We start from the raw sequence: 24,310 nt of genomic DNA on the forward strand, positions 1-24,310 counted from the left end.
TACGTTTCCTCATAAACTGTGTAATCAGAAATCAAGATCGTCCGGGGGTAGACCCGAATGCAATGCTTATTCTTACAAGATGGAGTCAGAATATATCAGAAGGGAGACACGATAAGCAAAATTGTATAATAGCCATGTGCCGAAAAATCCGTAAAGAAATAGAGCGTATTCATGAAGAAAGATTGGGAACAGACGAGTTTGAGCAAGATGAAGTGTCCGAATCAGGGAACTCTGCAAGACAGTCAGAGACCATAGCCTATGTAGGCAGAGGAAGATCTTGTGAAAATACTAGATGTTTTTCTGATCCAATACACTCTGTATGTCCAAATAATAGCAGAACGTATCCGACGCCTGTAATGAATCTGAAGTCTCCTGAACATTTGTTTCAAGCCGCAGATAAAATACTACGAGAACGAAGGGGTTATCACCTCCTCGATTCCATAGATGAGCAAGAATTAGCCAGATCAGCCGTTCACTGGATTGTTAGTCCTGAAAAATACGGTGATGAGACCGTAGCACACACGTTTCTCAACCTCAGTACAGATGAACAACGTTTAGCTGGAATCTATATGATTCAGCAACTCCTCATATTATATAAGAGCCAACATACTGACCCTGGTCCTTTACCTGATATATTAACGGAACTACTTACGTACAGATGGAGAGGTTCTAGTAACAAGCTAATTAAAGAGATATTAGTGTCACGTAAGCAGTACGTCCTTTTTGTAAATCCAGATTCTCTCTCCTTGCCCCCCAGAGAAAGAGCACCGTACTACATGGATAGACAAAATCCTTTACGGGAAGTGCACCCAATAAAAGGCGAAGACAATGAGTTTCACCGTGTATTTGTTTACACACCCATATCAAAAATGGAATTATTAGAAATGAAAAAAGTAGTACCTAGTCATGACAAAGACCCAGCGGGTTTCCACCGAGAAATTAAAGACATGTTACTGATGGGAGAGTACACCTTTCCTGATATTATGACGATATTAAAGGTGCTTTTGCCTGCTGGCATTTATGAAAAACTGAAAGAAAAAGAGTGGGAAGTGGGAGACCAAAAGATAGACTGGACAGCATTAGCAGAGGAAGAAAGGAGCCGAACTGCAGGTTCGGGGCTCGGGGATAAAGTTAAACTATTACCAGGTTTACTAGTACAGGTACTGCCACGTTTATTAACTACAAAAAAGGAAGATTGGGGTGCAATCACAGCCTGTAAACAAAAGCAAGATGAAGACACAAGCGATTATTATGCTCGATTTGAAAAATGTTTTGGTATAAACAGTGGTATAAAAGCAAGTAGTGACTCATATCCACATCTATTTGTGACAAAATTAGTGGAAAATGCATTGCCCCCAGTGAAGAATAGAATATTGAAATTCGAGAGTACCTGGCAAAGTAACACTCCGTCGCAAATGCTACAAATGTTACAGTATCATCACAATAGAATTAGGGATGAACAAGAACACGAGCATAGACGCATGAAGGATACAAAAATGAAAATGCTAGTTTCTCAGACAGTACCAGCAGATGGTCACAAAAAGGGTGTGACACATTCTGGTGATTCTGCAGTTCCTGTAAAAGGAACCTGCAATTACTGTAAACAACTAGGCCATTATGTACATGATTGTCAAGTCCTGAAATGAAATATAGCTACAGGTATTGCAAAAGAGAGACCACGATTAGTTAGACAAGATCAGAATGAACAAGGAGCTATGCAGCATGGACAGTCCATGCCAGTTCAGCAACAGTCTATGCCAGCCTCACAGCAACCCATACAGTTTGTGCCAGCTGCACCACCGTTGCCTGCTACTGCCACACAAACCACAACACGACAAATGTATCAGACTGCACAGTATGAATACCCTGAGTATCAGCGTTACGCATGAACCAGCCTAGAGAGGGAAGTTGACTTACCGCTTATCGAGATTCCTGTAGATCAAGAAGGACCTTATGTACATAGTGAATTATTAGGTCAAGATAGAAAATTCTTACTCGATACAGGGGCAAGTCGAACAACCATAAAACGTAGTGAAGTTCCAGGGGCACCCCTCTCAGGCTCTCAAAATGTTTCCCTTGGTTTTTCGGGAAAACCTATTGTTAATGAAGTATCACAGCCTCTACCACTTACGATAGGACCTTTGACACGAACTACAGATTTATTGCTTACTAAATCATGCCCAGAAAATCTGTTAGGAATTAAGACTCTGAAAGCACTAGGAGCCATAATATGTTGTTCTCCGGAAGGAGTAAGGTTGTTTTTGCGTGATTTTAAAGGTCACTATGTGTCTAGAGACATGGATCCCCGACTACAGACTTTACCAGTACATCTATGGGCACAAGGCCCTACGGATGTTGGCTGCATGAACATTACACCCTATCGAGTTACATTGAAAGCAGGAGTGGTACTACCACGAATGCGACAATACAAGTTACCGCATGATGCTATAGTGGCTTTGTTGAAAATCATTGATGAGCTGATTGCCCAGGGAGTAGTTGTAGAAACAGACTCCAATGTATGTAATTCACCGATAATTCCGATTCTTAAACGAACTGATCCTACTGCTCCGCCAGTATACCGATTGGTTATTGATTTGCGTGAACTAAACAAGTGTATTGTACCACAATTCCCTGTGGTCCCTGATATATCATCATTGTTGACAGCAATTGATTCCGAAGCAACATTCTTTACTGTAATTGATCTCAAGAATGCCTTTTTCAGCGTCCCAATAGATCCGGAAAGCCAATACTTGTTCGGATTCAGTTTAAATGGGCGCAGTTTTAAATTCTCACGCGCTCCCCAAGGATTCACAGAAAGCCCCAGCATCTACAGCCAAGCATTGAAACGAGAACTTGACAGTATCCACATGCCAGTCAATACTGCACTGCTTCAATATGTCGATGATCTGCTGATCACCGCGAGAAGCGAGTCAGAATGTGAAAAAGCTTCTCTGACAGTTTTACATTTCCTAGCCGACAAGGGGCACAAGGTGTCCCCTTCTAAGCTGCAATTCTGTGCTCAGCGAGTTATTTATCTTGGTCACTCGCTGTCCAAGGAGGGAAGGCAGCTTACACCAGATCGCATCCAGTTAATTGCTAACATGTCAATACCCCGGACACAAAAGGAGGTGCGAGCTTTCATAGGCCTCACTTCATATTGTAGGCAGTGGATCCCTCAGTACGCATTTCTAGCAAAACCACTCATTCAGTTAACCACACAGGAGGCAGCCACATCGACTGTTCTCCCTTGGACTCAGGAACATACACAAGCTTTTGAAAGCCTAAAGGAAGCTTTATGTCAAGCACCTGTTTTAGCAACACCATGTTATAGCAAACCTTTTACACTCTTTGTTACAGAACGCGAAGGTACTGCCTTGTCAGTACTCACTCAGGATCAAGCAGGATCACGCAAGCCATGTGCTTATTTTTCCAGTACATTAGATCCCGTAGCTCAGGCTTTGCCTGCATGCCTGAAATCAGTGGCAGCGACAGCTTTAGCAATCAGACAAAGCGATGCCATAGTATTAGGACACCCATTGACAGTTCAAGTACCACATGCAGTAGAGGTTCTTGTGAACCGAACACAAACACAACACTTGACCATAGCAAGACTTACCGGTTATGAACTGACATTGTTTCAACCACACATAGAGATCCGACGGTGTAATACATTGAATCCTGCTACACTATTACCTGTAATTGGAACAGACCCACTAGCTCATGATTGTGTTGAAATCATTGAAATAAAGACGAAACCTAGACAAGACTTGACAGACGTTCCATTGTTAGATCCAGACCTGACGTTGTATGTAGACGGATCATGCATGAGAGCAAGTACAGGAGATTTAGTGGCCGCGTATGCAGTCACAACAGACACTGAAGTTATTGAGACACATTGTATAGATACTCTGTCAGCCCAAGCAGCAGAACTTATTGCTCTAACGCAAGCCTGTATTCAAGCCACAAATAAGAAAGTTAATGTATACACTGACTCACGTTATGCATTCGGAGTTGTACACGACTTCGGCGTGCTGTGGCGAGAGAGAGGTTATTTAACGTCCCATGGTGCCCACATTCAGCACGGGCCCCTCATTCATGCTTTGTTAGATGCAATACATCTACCCACTGCTATATCGATTATGAAATGTAAAGCACACACGAAGGTTACTGATACCATTTCTCAAGGCAATGATTTAGCTGACAAAACAGCTAAACAGACTGCTCAGAATCGCACATTAGACATGACAAAGCCAATAGTTCAGACCCCAACACAGTGTATGACAATTAAGGATCCCGCACTTGACGTAATTGACATACAGACACATGCCACAGCAGAAGAAATAAAGAAGTGGACTGAACTAGGAGGGATCCAGACAGATCAAGGGTGGATGACGAAGGAGAAATCTGTATGGTTTCTCCCTGATTCCATGGTTCAAGCCATTATAGCTACAGTTCACAGTCCAGCACATTTAGGAGAGAAGGCTATGCTAGACAGCATTCAGCACATTTGGTTCAACAAACATTTACGAGCAGCAGCTAAACAAAAAGTTCGTACCTGTATGATATGTTGTCAGTTTAATCCAGGAAAGAGTGTTCCCGTAGAGCAGGGTGGATTTCAGCCTCCTGACCATCCTTTTGAAGTCCTCCAGATGGATTATATTCAGATGGAACGTTGTCGAGGATTCAAATATGTCCTCGTAGTTGTCTGCGCTCTCTCCCGTTGGACAGAGGCGTATCCCGTATCAGATTACACTGCCCCGACTACTGCCAAGCAGCTAGTTCGAGAATTCTTCCCACGGTACGGTTTACCACGTGTTGTATATTCAGATAACGGTCAGCCTTTCTCATCCGAATTAATGAAACATGTCTCACTCTTGTTGGGATATCAGTGGAAATTCCACTGTGTCCGACACCCCGAGGCAGCAGGTCTCGTAGAAAGACATAACCAGACACTGAAAATCAGACTGTCCAAAATATGTAGAGAGAAAGGTGTCGACTGGATAGTAGCATTACCAGTTGCACTCTTTTACATGAGAATGGTAGCACACTCTAGAACAGGGCTATCCCCGTATGAGGTGATCTTTGGTAGACCACCGAATATGTGGGGGACGCCTATACCACGCAAAATAACTGACATTGACTGTAACATGCTGACAGATTACTTGGCTTCCTTGATGTCTGCACTACAATCTTCTCGTTCACAGGTAGCTGCAGCCTTTCCCGACAACACTGAGGCGAAACCCCATGACGTTGTTCCGGGTAATCTTGTCTTTGTGAGAAATTTCGACAGGAAAAGTCAACTGGAGCCCAGGTGGAAAGCACCCAAGTTGGTCCTGTTGACCACAAGAACAGCCGTGAAGATCGAGGGACGTAAAGGGTGGATTCATTCAAGTCACGTCAAAAAATTTCATGGACTACCTTCAGATATAGACACTGTGCCCTGCACTCCCTCACAGACTGATTCAAAACTTCCTTTTGTTGAACAGAATGACTCTCAGTACTATAAATTAAAGCTTAGGCCCAAACAGTCGAGCAATTTGATTGTTTAAGTCCTCTCCAAGGTGAAGCGGTTGAATTGTCTCCGACATGTATCCCTTGGACCTGAGTAGAGAAAATACCCGAGAAATGTTGAAACGACAGGCGTATTGTAAATCACTGCGTAGCTACTGTATGAGGACATTATTAATTTTGTTTTTATTGAGTATTTTAGTAATTATTACGAGTGTGATTTTGCACATATATCATCCTATCTCTAGACATGTTTATAATGTTGCTGCAGAACATTCTTTTAGTGACCTACCGCCACATGAATTATCTTATAGACTTGCGCTGCGCAATAACACCTTCATTAGTATGTTACATCATTCCCATCAGACTAGTAATGCCACCAATTGTTGGGTGTGTGGCCGACTTCCTCCCTATCAGAATAACAAAGGAGTTCTGCCTTTCTTTCCACATCCATTCACACACAATGGCTCCTGTGGAGCATGGTTTAGTTTATTAAATTCCATAGACCCAGACACAGCAGTTTATCAACAACATTGGATATGGGGAAATCTGAATCTAGTTTTATTCAAAGTCTGTCACCCTAATAAGGAGGGTCACCCCAGTAGAACAGGAACTGATTTAGAAAATGAAGTGTATAAATTAGGTAATTTTACGCCTAATCTTATGATTTTGAATGTCAAATCCGAAGTTGAACTAATTCTGCCCACTATGTCAGTATTTCCAGTTAAGGGTGAATTATGTGTAAGAAAAGTTGGTTCCATACATATGGGCCATAGCCAATGCGTTACTACAGTAGAATATAGTGATCAAGGTAAATCTTCATTTAGAGCTTCTCGCCATTCTTACTTCATATGTGGTCAGACGGCATATATGCGTCTGCCTCTAGATTGGGATGGTACCTGTTACATAGCATTCCTTTTGCCACCTGTTTTCCTAGCTCCCCCTGATTATTATCGACATGTTCATTTAGTACACAATAGAGAGCAAAGAGATCTCCCAGTTGTCGATTATACTGAGACAGCATGGGACAAGTATGTAGATTTCAATAAAGGTATCTTTCCCTATATAGGTACAATATCAAATAGTAAGCTGATACGCAGACTCACCAAGACTCTTGAAGCTGTAGTAAACGAGACTATAGCCGCCCTAGGCAATCTGACAGAGGAACAATCAGTGATGAGAATTGTTGTTCTCCAGAATCGTCTTGTCCTTGACGTCATCCTGGCCGATAGGGGCGGAGCTTGCAGGGTCATCGGATCCAGCTGCTGCATATTCATACCAGAAAATTCGCCATCTGTATATAAAGCTATAACACACCTTCATAAGATTGTAAGCCAGATACACGAAAATCCAGGCACTTGGACGTGGTCCGGGTGGTTTTGGAGTGTGATATCAGCCTGGGGATGGAGAGTTTTATCCTTCCTAGGTATTGGCCTTCTTATGCTCTTCAGTTGTTGTTTATGCCTGCAAGGTGGACCAGCGATTTGTGGTCTGTGTGCCACATCATGCATTCCACATCACAGGTCCCGTTCAAAATACCGGAAGAAGAAGGAAGAAGAAATGATGCTCCATGAGCAAATCGATGGAATGATGAAGATTGATATCTCTTGAAGGGCAAGTAGGGGACAAGGAGGGAATGTGGAAATGTGGATTTTCCTGATCAGTTATGTCCCCTATCTTGGACCCCAACGGTTCTATATACATGTTACAAGTACATGTATGTTCCCTCCAGTTCCAGTTTCTAAGACGCAAACATATGTGTGTCTACCGTCAACATGTTCTCTGTCAGATCCGCCATCAATGGGCTGGATATTCGATTCCTAGGTATGACAGGCCACCGACTTTATATGGCTAAGTTACTCCATTTTTACAGTTCAGGCGAGTAGGCCCGATTCTGTCCTCAAGCCTTTCCCTGCTCTCTGTCTCTGACAGCTTCAGCTTGAGCTCGCATCTGTATCCATGAACTTTGTCCTACTCCCTGTGCAGCTAACGGTGCCTGCCTCGGCCAGTTTTCGCCTGTCTGCCAAGAAGTTGTATTTCACCTTCGAATTATCTATTTTGCTCTCCAGCCGATGCATTCCTGTCCAGTGATTTAGGTAAACATTTCCTTTAGCTCACAAGCAAAGGACTCAGCCTTTCCGTCCTCCTGCAAGTGATTCATAGCCCTGCTGCCATGGAAAGTTTTCTGCCCCTCGCATCTCATATAGACACTTAGACGCTTGTACACGCACACACAGTTAGTATAGAATAGATTCTGTCCGAGAGTCCTTCCTTGTGGATAACATAGTTCTCTAAACATAGGATGTTAGATATGATTTGGGATTAGGTTGACTTGACCCCTCAGACTTTTCGTCTCCATATGTAGAGTTAATGTCAAGTCCCCTTCACCCCCTAGTTGCACGTCAATTACACGTCATGCTGCCGCGCGCGCATCTATGCCAAGTATTATCTTATAGATCCACCTATGTCTGATAATTCTAACCAATCATGTTTCTTTTATTCCTTATTACGCCTAGTTTCGATTATGTCACTGTTTTGTCACTTTTCTTATCAAATGTTACGCCTTCTACATTCGTTTCATTGTAATGTACTTATTATAAAAATACATGTCTGTTAATAAATTATTGTACTTCACTTCCTGAACCCTCGTGGTGACGGAACCTGAAGGCCGCGACTCGAGTCGGCCATTTTGAATGGAATAAAGCCCATTTAGAAAACCTCTTATACCACGGATTCTGCCTCTTGTTATTTTGAGCTATTTACTTTATTTTAAGATTCCGTATGAAATTCAGTCCGGTATTTTATTTACCACACAGCCAGCATCTTTGTGTGGGGTGGGATGTTGGTTGTCCGCTGTGTTAGTGCCGTCGGCCTGTTGGTCGTTGTTGGTCAGGATGCGTACGATGGGTGTCCTAGTGAGCCTGTAGTGGGCAATGACAGTGTCAGGTGTTGGGTCTGTGTGGCTGTGTTCGTTTCGTAGGGGTCCGCTGTCTTTGTCTGCACTGCCTCTGTGGTGGTCCGAGGGGGTGTTCCGGGTGGGGTTGGGGTCCTGGGATGGTGGCGGCGGGTGTTGTGGCCCGCTTGGGTATCCGGGCCATATGACCAGTGGCTCCATGGCCTCTGTTGCCCTTCCGATGTGGCTGTGGGCTGTGCTCCCTTTTGTGGTGCAGGCTGTGGGCTTACTTTGCACCAGGTCAGAGAAGGTGTTAGATTCCTGCTGCTAACGTGCCTTATTGCCTGTTTTGTGTTCTTATTGCAGTTCTGGCTGGTTGTTGTGAATGTTGTGGAGTGGTGTTGTCGTGGCTGTGGGCACGGGAACGCCTTCTCTGCATCTCATTAGCGATAGTTGCAGGGTCTTCTGTGGCGACGTTTTTTGCGGCTGCTATCGCCGGTAAACTGGCGCTGTGGGCTGTTAACACCAGCTTGTGATTGGGGAGATAAGTCTATCGCAACTTTGGCTGCGATAAAGGGCCATTAACTTGGCGATAGCTCCTTGTGAATATCCCCCTGAGAGTTTGTGGGTATTCAAAAAAATGTTTTGCCTCCACATGCACTTTATGGAAATGATTGGAGATGTATTTCTGCTAAGGGCAGGGGCACTTCCCTGTCGATAGTGGGAATAAGTAGGGAACATCACCAGAATTGATGAGAGTAGACAGGAAAGTGTTTTTCCTAGCGAAAATATTTCACAAATGGAAAACAATGGCTCGAAGTGCAAACACAAAAATACAATTCTGCATCACATTTATGCATGTACATATGAATAATTAGCACATCAGCACGACACTTATGCATAAAAGTAACATGGTATTCACAAAGAACTTCGGCACTACTCCTAGCACATTCCCAAAAATTAGCCTTGGATCCTTTGTAAATTCCATAATAGTCAAAAAATTATTAAAAAATAGCCTGCTGAAGTAAATGTCTAAACTTTGTAAATCGGGATTCAGTAAAGAATAGTCATGATAATTCTCTAAAAAGACCATTTAAAGAAGTTACCTCAATAAAAATGGGTTCATGTTTAAGAAAAAGTCCTTTATATTGTAATATAGAAGTGCAGTGTGCTTTTTATGATCTATTTGGTTTAGTGAACTAAACAGATATTTAAACTTGAACAACATAAAGACGGAAATATATAGTAATGATCATTTTTACAAAGACCAGGAGTTGAATTGTGTTGAGGTCAACAAATACTCTGGAGAAACAATAATATCAAGGATTTATCAAATTGGGCACCTATCAATCTTTTTATTTAAAAAACAAAACAAACTAAAGATAAAATATAGAAGATTAACCCCGCCGGGGTAACCCTCAACAAGTGTTAAAAACACGGAAGAAGGACAAAAGAAATTCAAAAGTCACGTACTTGAGGTTGGCTTGCACCCTGGGAGATCGGCACCTGAGACTGACGTGATGCATTGAACATTTCTTCAAAGTGTACAATTGTTGACTTCTGTTATTTCGGTTAATTATCCGCCTAGCTACCGACTTCCTTTTTTCAAAGTGACAGAGTTATGCTGGTACAAGTGTTAACTAGTTATGTGTGTTGTATATAATTTATGTAATCATGCATAGATTTCTGTTGTCCTGATGATAGTCCTATATTAAACATGGAGCAAAACGTCGTCGACCTTAAAACACTCTGACCCCACTAATATGTACATATAAGTTTCGGGTGCAGTAGTATTCTGTTATAGAAATAATGACCGTATTATATACATTGCTGATGGTCACTTAATGTTCTTTGCCTACCTTTTTCCGTGGTTTAACACTTGTTGAGGGTTACCTCGGTGGGGTTAATCTTCTATATTTAATTTTTAAAACCTCTTTTTTTTTTAAATAAAAAGCTTGCTATAAGCCCAAATGGTTAAATCTTGGATATTATTGTTTCTCCAGAGTATTGGTTCTTACTTGATTACTTGGGACCGTTGTTCCTTAAAAATAACTTACTAAAAGAGGCATTTACAAAATTGCAATTAAAAGTCTGACTTTACCATAAGAGGGGATTTTTCATTACAATCCCAATGACACCAAACATGAACTGATCACCTGTTCCCATTTGGAAGCTGCAGCTTATTAAATGTAATAAGATAACTAGAGTGTTAGCCTATGGGATAGGTAGGCCTTGCAGTAGTGAAAAAACAGTTTTAGAGTTGTTCACTACCAGGACATGCAAGACTTAGAAGACTTAGAAGTCCATGTCCAACTTTTTAAATACACTGCACCCTGCCCTTTGGGCGGTTCAGGGCCTACCCTAGAGTTGACTTATATGTAGTAAAAAGGAAGGTTTGGGCCTGGCAGAAGGTTTATTTTGCCAGGTCGAAATGTCAGTTGAAAAATAATGCACATGCAGACTACAATGGCAGACCTGATACACTGTTTGGGCATTAGCATTATGACCAAATTAATATAAAAAAACTTTAATAAGCATCAGAAAGGTGATGAGTCAACTTTTGCAAAGGCCCTTCCACTGCACAGCAACATGTGTCTCTGCGCTTTTAGTAAAGTTTGAACTGTTTGAGCTAGAAACAATTTTTTTGTTAAAATCTGCAGATTATGCAGCAAATGATGGATTATGTGGCTAATGCAGTAAATTCATAATTATGTGAAAAAAGCAGCGGCCGCACAATCGCATAGTTCCAGTGTCCCTGAGGTAGTTACACTTTAGTAGGGACTTACAAGTAAATTAAATACGCCAATTGTCTTCTTTCTGTCGTGTTGCTTCTTGTGTCTTTTTTTATTTTCTTCTTCTTGCCAGATAGCTTCAAGTTGCTTCTTCCTTCCCACCCTCCCATTGTCCATGTTGCTTGTTCACTCCCACCCACCACTCCCTGTTGCCTGAGTTTCCACTTCCTTCCCAAACCTCAGCCTCCCATTGTCCGTTTTGCTTCTTCACTCTCACCCAGGCGTTCCCGTTGTATGTGTTGTCCCCATCACCCACCCACCCACCATTGAAAAACCACAATGACACGACTAATGCTGGCTGCATCATAGCACTTTTTTAGGTCGAGCATAGATAGCGCTTGTGCTGTCTCTTCGAGACATGTTGTATATACTTTGTGGGCTGACAGCCTGCCCACTGCTTTTCATTTGTTTGTTTTAGTGTCCTTTAAAAATCCTTGCTCCCAAGTTGTTCATATTTCCTATTTGTCCCTCCTTTTCGTCGGTTCTTCACTCCCATGGAGAGCGCCCCAGTACTTATAGCCTTCCACTTGTCTCATTGTACCATCTGTTTAAGGAATACTTTTCCCTTCCTCTTAGAGCATTTGACATGAGCGCTTGATGTTTTATGTGCCTCCGAGCTCCAAGTTCTGTAAAAAGGGCTGTCATTCTTGTTCTTATCTCCTCACATAGAATATCAGATGCAGTTTTTGATGGGCCACTCTAATTTACTTTCTTTTACTTCAAGGTCAGAGGATTTCCCCTGTCCCCTGTCCTACAACCCCTCCCACCTCTTTGTTTCAGCCGTTCCCCCACCCCCTCCCTTTCATGTGTGTTCATTTGTAGTCCTTCATTTAGGTTTATTGCCTGAAAAGCCACAGGAGCTGTTTATGAGCCAGTCTCAACCACCAAGGAGAAACGGAAGCGGCGAGGGCAAGAAAAAGGAAAAGCGAACCCATCCGCCAGCTTCGATCCTCAGGACCCAAGTACCAACGGGATTGGGCGAGTTAGCCTACCACTTCCTTCCCAGCTCGGCCTCGGCACCAGAGCCACCGGTCCGCAGCCCGAATCAATGCAGTATGGACCCAGGATGCTGCCAGTGAGTGCTGACCGCCGCTGCTGCCTTATGTTTGCTGTTGAGGGTCTGCGTTAGCTGGAGTTACCAGTTTCTGGGCTCTTGTGAGGATTGAGCAGGTTATTCTGTTGCTTGAGTGTTGAGTGCTGGGATCGCTTTGGGTAGTTTCTTTTATCTCTTTGGGCAGTCTTGTTTTCGATGCACAGAGTGCTGACCCCACTATACCTTCACCTCGTATGCTGCTGCTAGGGGTTGTCTTTTAAAAGTAATGCTAGTCCCTACGGGTTTTGTTGTCCTGATAAAGTGAGTGAAAACAGCTGCTGACTTAAGTCAACTTTGACTTCATTTTGAAACAGTTCAAAGAACTATCACGAGATATAATACTTTAACTATGGAGTGCCTCCTATCCACAAATAGGCACATTTCACTACATTTGTGCATTTTAGCAACACCTGCCACTCCAAAGTGGTTATCTGGCTTTTCTCTATGTAAGCATCCACCTCAACTACTACCCGCATACAAGGGGTTTGAAACAGCCACAAAAAATGCACAGCTTGCATATGGCTGAGGGCTTGGCATGGCTATTGTTCCATTGTATTTTTTGTGACTGAGTTCCCTGGCAATGCCATCTGGCACCACCAACGCGTATACATTTGATGCAACATGTGTCCGCAGATTGAATACAGAACAAAACTAGTGTGGAGAGTATGAGACGCCAACACAGTTAAATACATTTGCTGAATGCACATTAGGCAACTGAGCCACAAAAACTTTAGAAAATGAAATCAGAAAAGGGCAACATCTTGGTTCACAGTCTGTATGTAGCAAATTAATATGAAATGACTTACTGCCAAGAGGAGGCCTGCATGGATTTTAAATGGGCCATCCGATGAATGATGTCACAATAGGTGTCAAAAACCCTAGCTCACGTCAGACAGATCAACATAGTAGAATGCCAGAGGTAGGCAATTGGTATCAATGTAGGGCTGGGGAAAAACAGGTTTTCTTATACAGTGGACGGCTCCATTAAATGTAGGCACTACCTGGCCAGCTCCTTGTGATGTGTCGCACTAGAAGAACACAGACTTCATGGGATGTCCCGTGCTTAGTATAAGGTTCTCATTTTAAGAGTCAGGACTGGAGAGGGGCAGAAAGTAGGCCGGGTAATGTCCATGCAGGAAGCACACAGGCCTTAGGCTTTTGGAGAGAAATCTCAGTGTGATTTAGAAAACGTGACCTACTATGAAGGCTTTTGCTTAAATTATTTTGATAAATGCAGTGCAGGTTAATGATGTTTCCCTGGAGATGTACAACTATATTTAGCTTCCTGGCGGTAAACAGAGTAAATGCTGATTTATTCTGCGTAGGATTGCAGTTCTCTATTACCAGCCTTTTGATTGTGGTAATCACTGATGGAGCTACCACAGTAATCTGCAGCAATTACCATAGCGGTGCAGTAGCAAACGACGTAGATGGAGCCTAGAAGGCTACCGTCATTTCTAATCTGGTTTGTATTGTATATGAACAAACTCTAAATTCACCAACATAAACTGGGGTCTGCTACCACTCCCCTTTCATCCAAGAGTAACATACAGAGTAGAGTGTGGTGCTCCACATCAACCACAAGCAATTTGGGGCCTTCTCTGGGGTAAAGAGTGTTATATAAGTGGAACTGCACTGTAGCGCAATGCAGGGTCATTGGCTATGCCAGGTCTGGCAAAAACAATGTATAGGAGGCTCATCGGGCATCCAGGAGTTAGTAGCCCTAAATATTCAATGCACTCCTGAGAAAATTATAGCACCTGCTCTCCATTTGTTTTAGAAATATTTTTTATCGGATTTTTAAAAGATTTTGTTTTGTTCAGACAAATAAAACAAATTACAAAACCATAAAACAGTGTAACAGTTAAGCTATAAGACAGTAATGCTGCTACATAGTGAAAACAGAAATCTGGGAAATTCAACACCATGTATATACAGAAAAACAAGGATAATTTGCTACGTTTGATAATAAATATAATAATCCATCAATACTTATATAGTTCATCCAAAAAAAGTCAGACTTATCGGGTCTCCAGGCCCTATTCAATGATATCAGAGAGAGATAAACAAGTTATTGCATACAGTTAAATTCATATAGCAAATACCATACTTTTCCCATCTCTCTTCGCCTCCATAACCAACCAGGTCTGCAATAGGAGCCCACATCTGTTGTCCCAGCAATTTCTTCTTGCAGCCCCTTAATTTATATATTGCAGATTCAATATTATATGCATCAAATAACCTTGCACGCCAGTTAGAGAAAGTTGGGGGATCAACACTAATCCAATTAGAGGTAATACATAAACGGGCAATAGCCATGGCTATAAACAAAAGCCCTGTTTCTGACCTTACCCTTATACCAGCTACAGTATTACTCTCAATCCCTAAAATAAGGAGAGCTGGTGTAACAGAAACTGAAATCCCCAAAATAATTGTAAAGAAATTTTCTATATCATGTAAAAAATCAGCCAATTTTGGACAAGAATAAAACATATGGATAGTATCTGCTGCTGGGAGATCACATCTATTACATTTCCCTCCCCGTACCCCCCTCCATTTAGCGATCTTCCCCGGCGTATAGTATAGATCAAAAACTGACATAAAGTGTTGACTCCTAAGGCTACCAGTGATCAAAATGTGGCGCTGGGGGTCCGCACCGTACCTACGGCGGTGGGGGTACGCGCCGTACATACACGGGTGGGGGTCCGCACCGTACATACACGGGTGGGGGTACGCACCGTACATACATGGGTGGAGGTCCGCACCGTACATACACGGGTGGGGGTATGCGCCGTACATACACGGGTGGGGGTACGCTCCGTACATACACGGGTGGGGGTACGCGCTGTACATACACGGGTGGGGGTACGCGCCTTACCGACGGGGGGCTGGGGGGGCGGCGCGTACATACGGGGGGCTGCGGGGGGGACGGCGCATACCGGGCACCTGTTTGGATGTCTCCATGGTTGCTATAGCAGTTCGCTCCGGACGGTCTTTTTACCATACGGTTGTACAATCGGACGGACGGTATGAATCGTACTTGCGCGCTCGAACTTCAGTTTTCAGATTCGTACGTAAAAATGTCCGGGGACGTGTCGGACACCTTTTCCGACCTGAGGACATGTCAGGGAATTTACCCAATGCGATTTGTATGGACTTTTTAATATACAAATCGTACTTGCCAGTTTGTACGGGACTTGTACGATTCGTACGGTAAAAAATCCAGAAACGATTCGTACGGGGAATATTTTTCCAGGATCGGAATCGGCCCCTGGGTATTTTATCTGCCGTCGCTGTAATTGTTATGCCCAGATAAATGGCCTCTGCGACTACTGGATAATCCGAAGGGCAGGTCATACCTGAACAGATAATTTGTGTTTTATCGACATTCAGTTTATACCCTATAATAACGCCAAACTGAGTTGCTAAATCCTTCACCACTGGAAAAGCAGAGACAACATCGCTCGTGAGTACCGTGATATCGTCCGCGTATACCAGTGCCCTATACTCAAGCCCCCCACATCTAACAGCTTTAATATAAAGATTTGACTCAAATTGTCTTAAAAAGGAATCAATATATAGAGCAAAAAGCAGGGGTGAACAGGGACACCCCTGCCTCGTGCCTCTGCTTATGGTAAATGGTTTAGAATCTTGCCCTGAATCACCGCCTCTGGATGTTGAAACATTGCTTTTACTGCTTGTACAAAACTCCCACCTAGGGCCTTCCAGCTGAGGACAGAGGAACCGCCAGGAGACCCTATCGAATGCTTTCTCCGCATCCAAGAGGAGACCCCCAGCGGTGACCCCGTGGCCTGTGCCCAGTCAAGGACGGTTATTACATGGCGAACGTGGTCAGCCGTATCCCTCCCTAGGATAAACCCATGCTGACATAAAGAGACCAGAGGGGTGATAACTTTCCCAAGTCTCATTGCCAGGAGCTGCGAGTATATTTTGTTGTCGCAATTTATCAAGGTTATGGGCCTGTATGAGGATTAATTTCTGGTTTGCCTTTTTTCCTTAAAACAATAATGGTTGTCTGCCTCCACAAATCTGGAATATAACTATCCCAAGCCTGCTCAAATAGAAGCATAAAATCATACTTGAGTATTTGTTGAAATGTCCGATAGAATTCTAGAGGAATTCCATCTGGCCCAACAGCCTTACCCATGGCTAATGATGTTATTGCAGAGTCAATTTCTTCCCAAGTGAGAGGGGCTTCAAGAATCTCCTTTTGTTGCTCGGTTAATTTTGTTGTTTCCATATCATTATAAAATTCCGCCACGGATATGTTCTCCATCAAGACAGTTCCCTCAGTATACAATTGACAATAACATTTCTGAAAGACATTAAGAATTCCTGCCGGGGTATCCTGAACTTGCCCTGTATGATCTGTAATCTTGCAGATGCGGTTAAATACTTCTCGTTGCTGCAAGCGTTTGGCTAATACCCTACCAGTATTTTCACCAAGCTCGAATGACTCAGCCCTGCATTGCGTATATTTGGCTGCCACTTCTGCACTTAACCCCTTCCCCGCTCATGACGGAACCACTCCGTCATGAGCCACGGTTGCGCTGTGCTCATGACGGAGTGGTTCCATCATGCTGTGGCCGTTGGCGGCCGCTCCGCCCACGCGGCGCTAATTCCCCGCCTGTGCGGGCGATTAGCGCAGTGGGCGGAGATGTGACGGAACCACTCCGTCATGAGCACAGCTCAACCGTGGCTCGTGACGGAGTGGTTCCGTCACGAGCACAACACCACCGTGCTGCCCCCAAACCCCCCCCAGCGCCGCGGCGGAATTCCTGCCGCGGCGAAGGGGTTAAGTAACGGTGAATTTTAGATTTTGTAGCACCTACTCTCCAGGTCACCATTTTGTTAAACTCCTTCTTGCAACTCTTACCTGAGAAACCCCATCACCTCCTATTCAACATCCTTTTCAGTATCAAGGCCCCCTGTTGTGAAAGGCCTCAAATCACTTCTGCTTGTCATTACCGCGGGGCTCATTTGAATAATTTCTTGTTTTTCGTCATTACCCAGTCCTTACTAAAGGCTTCCATGTGTGTTAGTCCCAGCAGTGCTTAGAAAACACAAGCCCCTCCACCCCCATCCCCAGAGCAGAGCAGGGGACATGTCAGAGAGGAGACATTAAACTACGGTTGAAGTAATCCATCACATTTATTACAGAAATAACGTTGCAGCAATTTGAGATTTTCTGGGTAGACTTTGATTTTATACCCTATTACCAGGGGCACTGGAATTATGCAATTGTGAGGTGATTTTTGACTTATTATAGATGTGCCGCATTTGCCACATAACCCATCATCTGGCATAATCTGCATATTTTAAGAAAATGATTATTTGATTCTAGCTCAAACGGTTGAAAAGTTAATAAAAATGCAGTGACGTGTAGTGCACAGTGGAAGGCCCTTTGCAATGCTGGACCTTTATGTTGCTTAAAGCTATATTTGGGTGTTAAACTGCTACTAATCAGGTGCAATCAATGCCCATAAGGTGTTAGCAAGTTTAAACATGACGAAATAATTAAGTGATATTATTACAAACTGTGCCGCATTATGCTGCATAATGTGACTTTTTCTGCACATAATTTACTCAACCCTGCCGCATAATTTGGCCCTCTCCTGCTGCATAATTTCTTTGGCTCTGCCTATTACATTCTGGTGTTATGTGCCTGGGTTAGGCCCATGTAGAGAAGCAGCTCATTTCTTACATTGTACTATTTTTCACAATAACATTTCTGTTGTGACCTTTTGCACATATTTGCGTGCCTACAATGTTGAATTAGTTTCTCTGAAGCTACTTTGTTTACACATCTAGCTTCACACAACATTATCATGAAGCCTCAAACATCATGTACAAGGCCCTTCTACACACTATGTACAAATGTAGTTCTATCTTCATCCACTGGGCGACAGAGTGATCTACATATCCATAACATCACTAATCTATACACACATTGCAAGGCTGTTTTCTACTATAAATAAAGAACATCCCAATAGAATAGCAGTGGAGGCACTTAAGCTGACACTGAGGGCCTCTGTATGCTGAGGCTTCACCAGGCAGCAGTCTAACACCTCGTGAGGGGTGTCCAGTTCGTGACCAAGATGGAGTCCTTCATTCTCTCCTGCAAGGTAATGGGGTTGGATCATCCCTTGGGGGGATTCTTGGCTTTACACCTACACACACTCTAGATACACTCAGAGTAGAGTTAGCATAGTAAGAGTATGCCTTGTTTACATGCCTAAATACACTGTTGTATCACCATGGTAGAACAGTATCTACTATTTACTCTTTTGGTGCTTGTAATAACTTTCATCTGCTTCTGTTTACTGATTATTGCAGCACATGTATCCTATACAAGAATAAAGTTGATTCAATAAATATATTAAAAATGTCCTACTGTGCATTATCTGTATACTTCTCTGGGCACAAATAAGCACGAGTGACTGAGTGAAAGATTCAGATATGTTTCTACAATCCTTGAGGGATCAGGGTTGTCAGGTTCAGTGGTTGCCAGAAACTATTTGCTACCTGGTAAGGTTAGTGGGGCATATAGTGGCACTGTGAGTTAGCTGGTCTCTAGGTCAACATAAACTGCGGGGGGGGGACCGGAATCAGTCTAGGCCGCTCACCCAAAGTTTGCTTTTACTGCTTGTACAAAACTCCCACCTAGGGCCTTCCAGCTGAGGACAGAGGAACCGCCAGGAGACCCTATCGAATGCTTTCTCCGCATCCAAGAGGAGACCCCCAGCGGTGACCCCGTGGCCTGTGCCCAGTCAAGGAGGGTTATTACATGGCGAACGTGGTCAGCCGTATCCCTCCCTAGGATAAACCCATGCTGACATAAAGAGACCAGAGGGGTGATAACTTTCCCAAGTCTCATTGCCAGGAGCTGCGAGTATATTTTGTTGTCGCAATTTATCAAGGTTATGGGCCTGTATGAGGATTAATTTCTGGTTTGCCTTTTTTCCTTAAAACAATAATGGTTGTCTGCCTCCACAAATCTGGAATATAACTATCCCAAGCCTGCTCAAATAGAAGCATAAAATCATACTTGAGTATTTGTTGAAATGTCCGATAGAATTCTAGAGGAATTCCATCTGGCCCAACAGCCTTACCCATGGCTAATGATGTTATTGCAGAGTCAATTTCTTCCCAAGTGAGAGGGGCTTCAAGAATCTCCTTTTGTTGCTCGGTTAATTTTGTTGTTTCCATATCATTATAAAATTCCGCCACGGATATGTTCTCCATCAAGACAGTTCCCTCAGTATACAATTGACAATAACATTTCTGAAAGACATTAAGAATTCCTGCCGGGGTATCCTGAACTTGCCCTGTATGATCTGTAATCTTGCAGATGCGGTTAAATACTTCTTGTTGCTGCAAGCGTTTGGCTAATACCCTACCAGTATTTTCACCAAGCTCGAATGACTCAGCCCTGCATTGCGTATATTTGGCTGCCACTTCTGCACTTAACCCCTTCCCCGCTCATGACGGAACCACTCCGTCATGAGCCACGGTTGCGCTGTGCTCATGACGGAGTGGTTCCATCATGCTGTGGCCGTTGGCGGCCGCTCCGCCCACGCGGCGCTAATTCCCCGCCTGTGCGGGCGATTAGCGCAGTGGGCGGAGATGTGACGGAACCACTCCGTCATGAGCACAGCTCAACCGTGGCTCGTGACGGAGTGGTTCCGTCACGAGCACAGCACCACCGCGCTGCCCCCAAACCCCCCCCAGCGCCGCGGCGGAATTCCTGCCGCGGCGAAGGGGTTAAGTAACGGTGAATTTTAGATTTTGTAGCACCTACTCTCCAGGTCAACATTTTGTTAAACTCCTTCTTGCAACTCTTACCTGAGAAACCCCATCACCTCCTATTCAACATCCTTTTCAGTATCAAGGCCCCCTGTTGTGAAAGGCCTCAAATCACTTCTGCTTGTCATTACTGCGGGGCTCATTTGAATAATTTCTTGTTTTTCGTCATTACCCAGTCCTTACTAAAGGCTTCCATGTGTGTTAGTCCCAGCAGTGCTTAGAAAACATAAGCCCCTCCACCCCCATCCCCAGAGCAGAGCAGGGGACATGTCAGAGAGGAGACATTAAACTACGGTTGAAGTAATCCATCACATTTATTACAGAAATAACGTTGCAGCAATTTGAGATTTTCTGGGTAGACTTTGATTTTATACCCTATTACCAGGGGCACTGGAATTATGCAATTGTGAGGTGATTTTTGACTTATTATACATGTGCCGCATTTGCCACATAACCCATCATCTGGCATAATCTGCATATTTTAAGAAAATGATTATTTGATTCTAGCTCAAACGGTTGAAAAGTTAATAAAAATGCAGTGACGTGTAGTGCACAGTGGAAGGCCCTTTGCAATGCTGGACCTTTATGTTGCTTAAAGCTATATTTGGGTGTTAAACTGCTACTAATCAGGTGCAATCAATGCCCATAAGGTGTTAGCAAGTTTAAACATGACGAAATAATTAAGTGATATTATTACAAACTGTGCCGCATTATGCTGCATAATTTGACTTTTTCTGCACATAATTTACTCAACCCTGCCGCATAATTTGGCCCTCTCCTGCTGCATAATTCCTGTGGCTCTGCCTATTACATTCTGGTGTTATGTGCCTGGGTTAGGCCCATGTAGAGAAGCAGCTCATTTCTTACATTGTACTATTTTTCACAATAACATTTCTGTTGTGACCTTTTGCACATATTTGCGTGCCTACAATGTTGAATTAGTTTCTCTGAAGCTACTTTGTTTACACATCTAGCTTCACACAACATTATCATGAAGCCTCAAACATCATGTACAAGGCCCTTCTACACACTATGTACAAATGTAGTTCTATCTTCATCCACTGGGCGACAGAGTGATCTACATATCCATAACATCACTAATCTATACACACATTGCAAGGCTGTTTTCTACTATAAATAAAGAACATCCCAATAGAATAGCAGTGGAGGCACTTAAGCTGACACTGAGGGCCTCTGTATGCTGAGGCTTCAACAGGCAGCAGTCTAACACCTCGTGAGGGGTGTCCAGTTCGTGACCAAGATGGAGTCCTTCATTCTCTCCTGCAAGGTAATGGGGTTGGATCATCCCTTGGGGGGATTCTTGGCTTTACACCTACACACACTCTAGATACACTCAGAGTAGAGTTAGCATAGTAAGAGTATGCCTTGTTTACATGCCTAAATACACTGTTGTATCACCATGGTAGAACAGTATCTACTATTTACTCTTTTGGTGCTTGTAATAACTTTCATCTGCTTCTGTTTACTGATTATTGCAGCACATGTATCCTATACAAGAATAAAGTTGATTCAATAAATATATTAAAAATGTCCTACTGTGCATTATCTGTATACTTCTCTGGGCACAAATAAGCACGAGTGACTGAGTGAAAGATTCAGATATGTTTCTACAATCCTTGAGGGATCAGGGTTGTCAGGTTCAGTGGTTGCCAGAAACTATTTGCTACCTGGTAAGGTTAGTGGGGCATATAGTGGCACTGTGAGTTAGCTGGTCTCTAGGCCAACATAAACTGCGGGGGGGGGACCGGAATCAGTCTAGGCCGCTCACCCAAAGTTTATGTTGTCCAACAAACATGCAGGTTCTATGGATTAGTAGGAACTACATGACACTGGTTTCGTGTAGAATTAAAGAACTGTTGTCATATCTACTTTGCATTGGAAGACTCTCTCTTGCTCTCTCTCTCCCTCCTTTTCCCACGCCCGATTTATTTATAACACTTGGTCTCTCTCTTGTGTCCTCTCTTTGGAGCAGTTTCTATCTCTTTCCCCTTTTTGTCACTTTATCCACTCTCTCATTGACTGCCGCTCTAGAGTCAATTTATCTATCCACTGATCTAATTATAATGTATAATATTGCAACATTTATATATCGCTTACTACCCCTATTTGAGGCGCTGAGACACTTTTTTTCTCTGACAACTATATTAAAATCTAATGCTTTTTCAAAGTGGAGTTGGCCAGTTCTTGTTTCAGACTACAGATGCACCAGTTTTAGCACACTAATGTTAATTAGTTGGAGAAAGTTTATAGCACTGGTACACTTTTCTATTGAATATTTTTATAGCGCATAATACTTCCATATGTTTAGCCTCTTGAGAGCCTTCTGAAAATTTTTGGTTTTGGTTTCCATATGGTAGAACACCTACTAACATTTACTGGTGGTGGGATCGGACGCAGTTATTCGTAGTACCAGTGTCAGTATTTAGTGTGTCTTATTCAGTTGTCATTGCTTGGTAGAGCCCCATAAATGGCCGAGTTTTGGTACAACAGGTTGTGAATATTTCTGTCCAACCCTAACAAGGGTGTAAACGTTGATTTGTGTGTTTCACTGCTAGCAAAGTCAAAATGTCAGGTCTTAATTTTGGAGTTTAGCTGTGGGCTACCCTCAAACAACACAGGCATTATTTATAAAACATTCAGTGTTAAGGCAATGTTATTGTTTTTAAGAGAACAATGAGACTTTGTTTTCTATTAAACATATTTTGCTTAGTAATACATTACATTTTCGAATGTTTACTGTTTGAATGGGCTGAGCTGGCACGCTCAGCTCGTTTATGTAATAACAATACATTGTTAGGTTTTGACTTATGATTCAACGTGCACGGTTCAGAATGTCTGCTGAAATCTCATTACAGCAACCAGTGAGCTGTTGGGATCCGAGCTGGCAGGATGTGCCGTGTCGTGGGCGTGATGTACTGAATTAAACCTGCATTTGAAGACATCCCTGATTCCAGTGTATTCCACCTCATTCCATCTTGGCTGATCAGCCCACCAACACACTGCTCTTTTTTTAATTGTTTTGTTTTTTCTCCCTGATGTGTGCTTTGACTCCTTTCTTGGATCCTTGTTCTGTGGCACTCACAGCAGTTCAGCTTGCAGTGTTTCCCTCTGGGGGAGCGGAGGACTGTTGCCATCTGCCGTCACATTGCAGGTGTTGTGGACATTTTTTCCAGGGGGGCGGATGACTCTTCTTGGGCGACTTCCCTTGGGCTCTGCCGGCCACACATCGGACACCACGTGGCACTCGCGCTTGCATGCGCTCATCAACAATGTGCACACCTGGTTGATAGGACCACGCGTCATCATGCAGCACGTCACCACTGGCCATATTTACTTGACAAGATGTTATCGGCATATTCAGGTATTTTAGTTCAGTTTGCCTGCACACTCGGTGATAGGCACACCACTTGTTAAAAGTTTGGTGATACTTTGCCTCAGTTTGCCTGCATGCTCGGTGACAGACACACCACTGTTTGGAAATTTTGTTGGGGAGATTTTATCAGCACTTTCAAGTATTTTAGATTAGTTTGCCTGCAGGCATAGTGACAGGCACACCATTTGTTAAAAATTAGGTGGTTCTTCACCTCAATTTGCCTGCATGCTCGGTGACAGGCACACCACTTGTTGGAAATTCTGTTGGAGAGATTTTATGGCACTTTCAGGTACTTTTGCTCAGTTTGGCTACACACTTGGTGACAGGCACACCACTTGTTAAAAATTCGGTGATACTTTGCCTCAGTTTACTTGCATGTTTGGTGACAGGCACACCACTTGTTGGAAATTGTTCTGGTTACCTTGCTGTGCACATGCTGAGAAGCACACTTTAACAAGTGGCACAAGGGACTTTGCCTGTGATTTTGGTGTTTACAATATTTATTATTATGTATGTGTTGTTATTTTTGCCACCTTTTCCATTGTTTTGATGTTGGGCTCCTCCTTTAAAGCTGATCATAACTCTGTCATGGTGACTTCTCAGCAAACACTCACTCAATCGACACATTTCTAAGTCAACCTGGCAAACCTACAATAAAATGGGTACATTGGCGCAGATTATTTGAGAATCATCTTGTCGCCATTGATGCTACCAGCTACAACCCTGCACCCAAATCTGCTTTGTTCTTTACTAGCCTTGGTCATGCTGCACAGCAACTTTTTGACAGTTTGTCACCCTTTTCT

At 43.2% G+C, this 24,310-nt stretch overlaps 1 protein-coding gene across 1 annotated transcript in view; it reads left to right on the forward strand.

The window, feature by feature from the left end:
- Positions 1-24,310, forward strand: part of LOC146866475 (uncharacterized) — a 70,198-nt gene that overhangs the window by 18,766 nt on the left and 27,122 nt on the right. The gene's annotated exons all lie outside the window — the stretch shown is intronic.

This window comes from Triturus cristatus, chromosome 2_1 (genome assembly GCF_964204655.1).
Source record: "Triturus cristatus chromosome 2_1, aTriCri1.1, whole genome shotgun sequence".
NCBI lineage: Eukaryota > Metazoa > Chordata > Amphibia > Caudata > Salamandridae > Triturus > Triturus cristatus.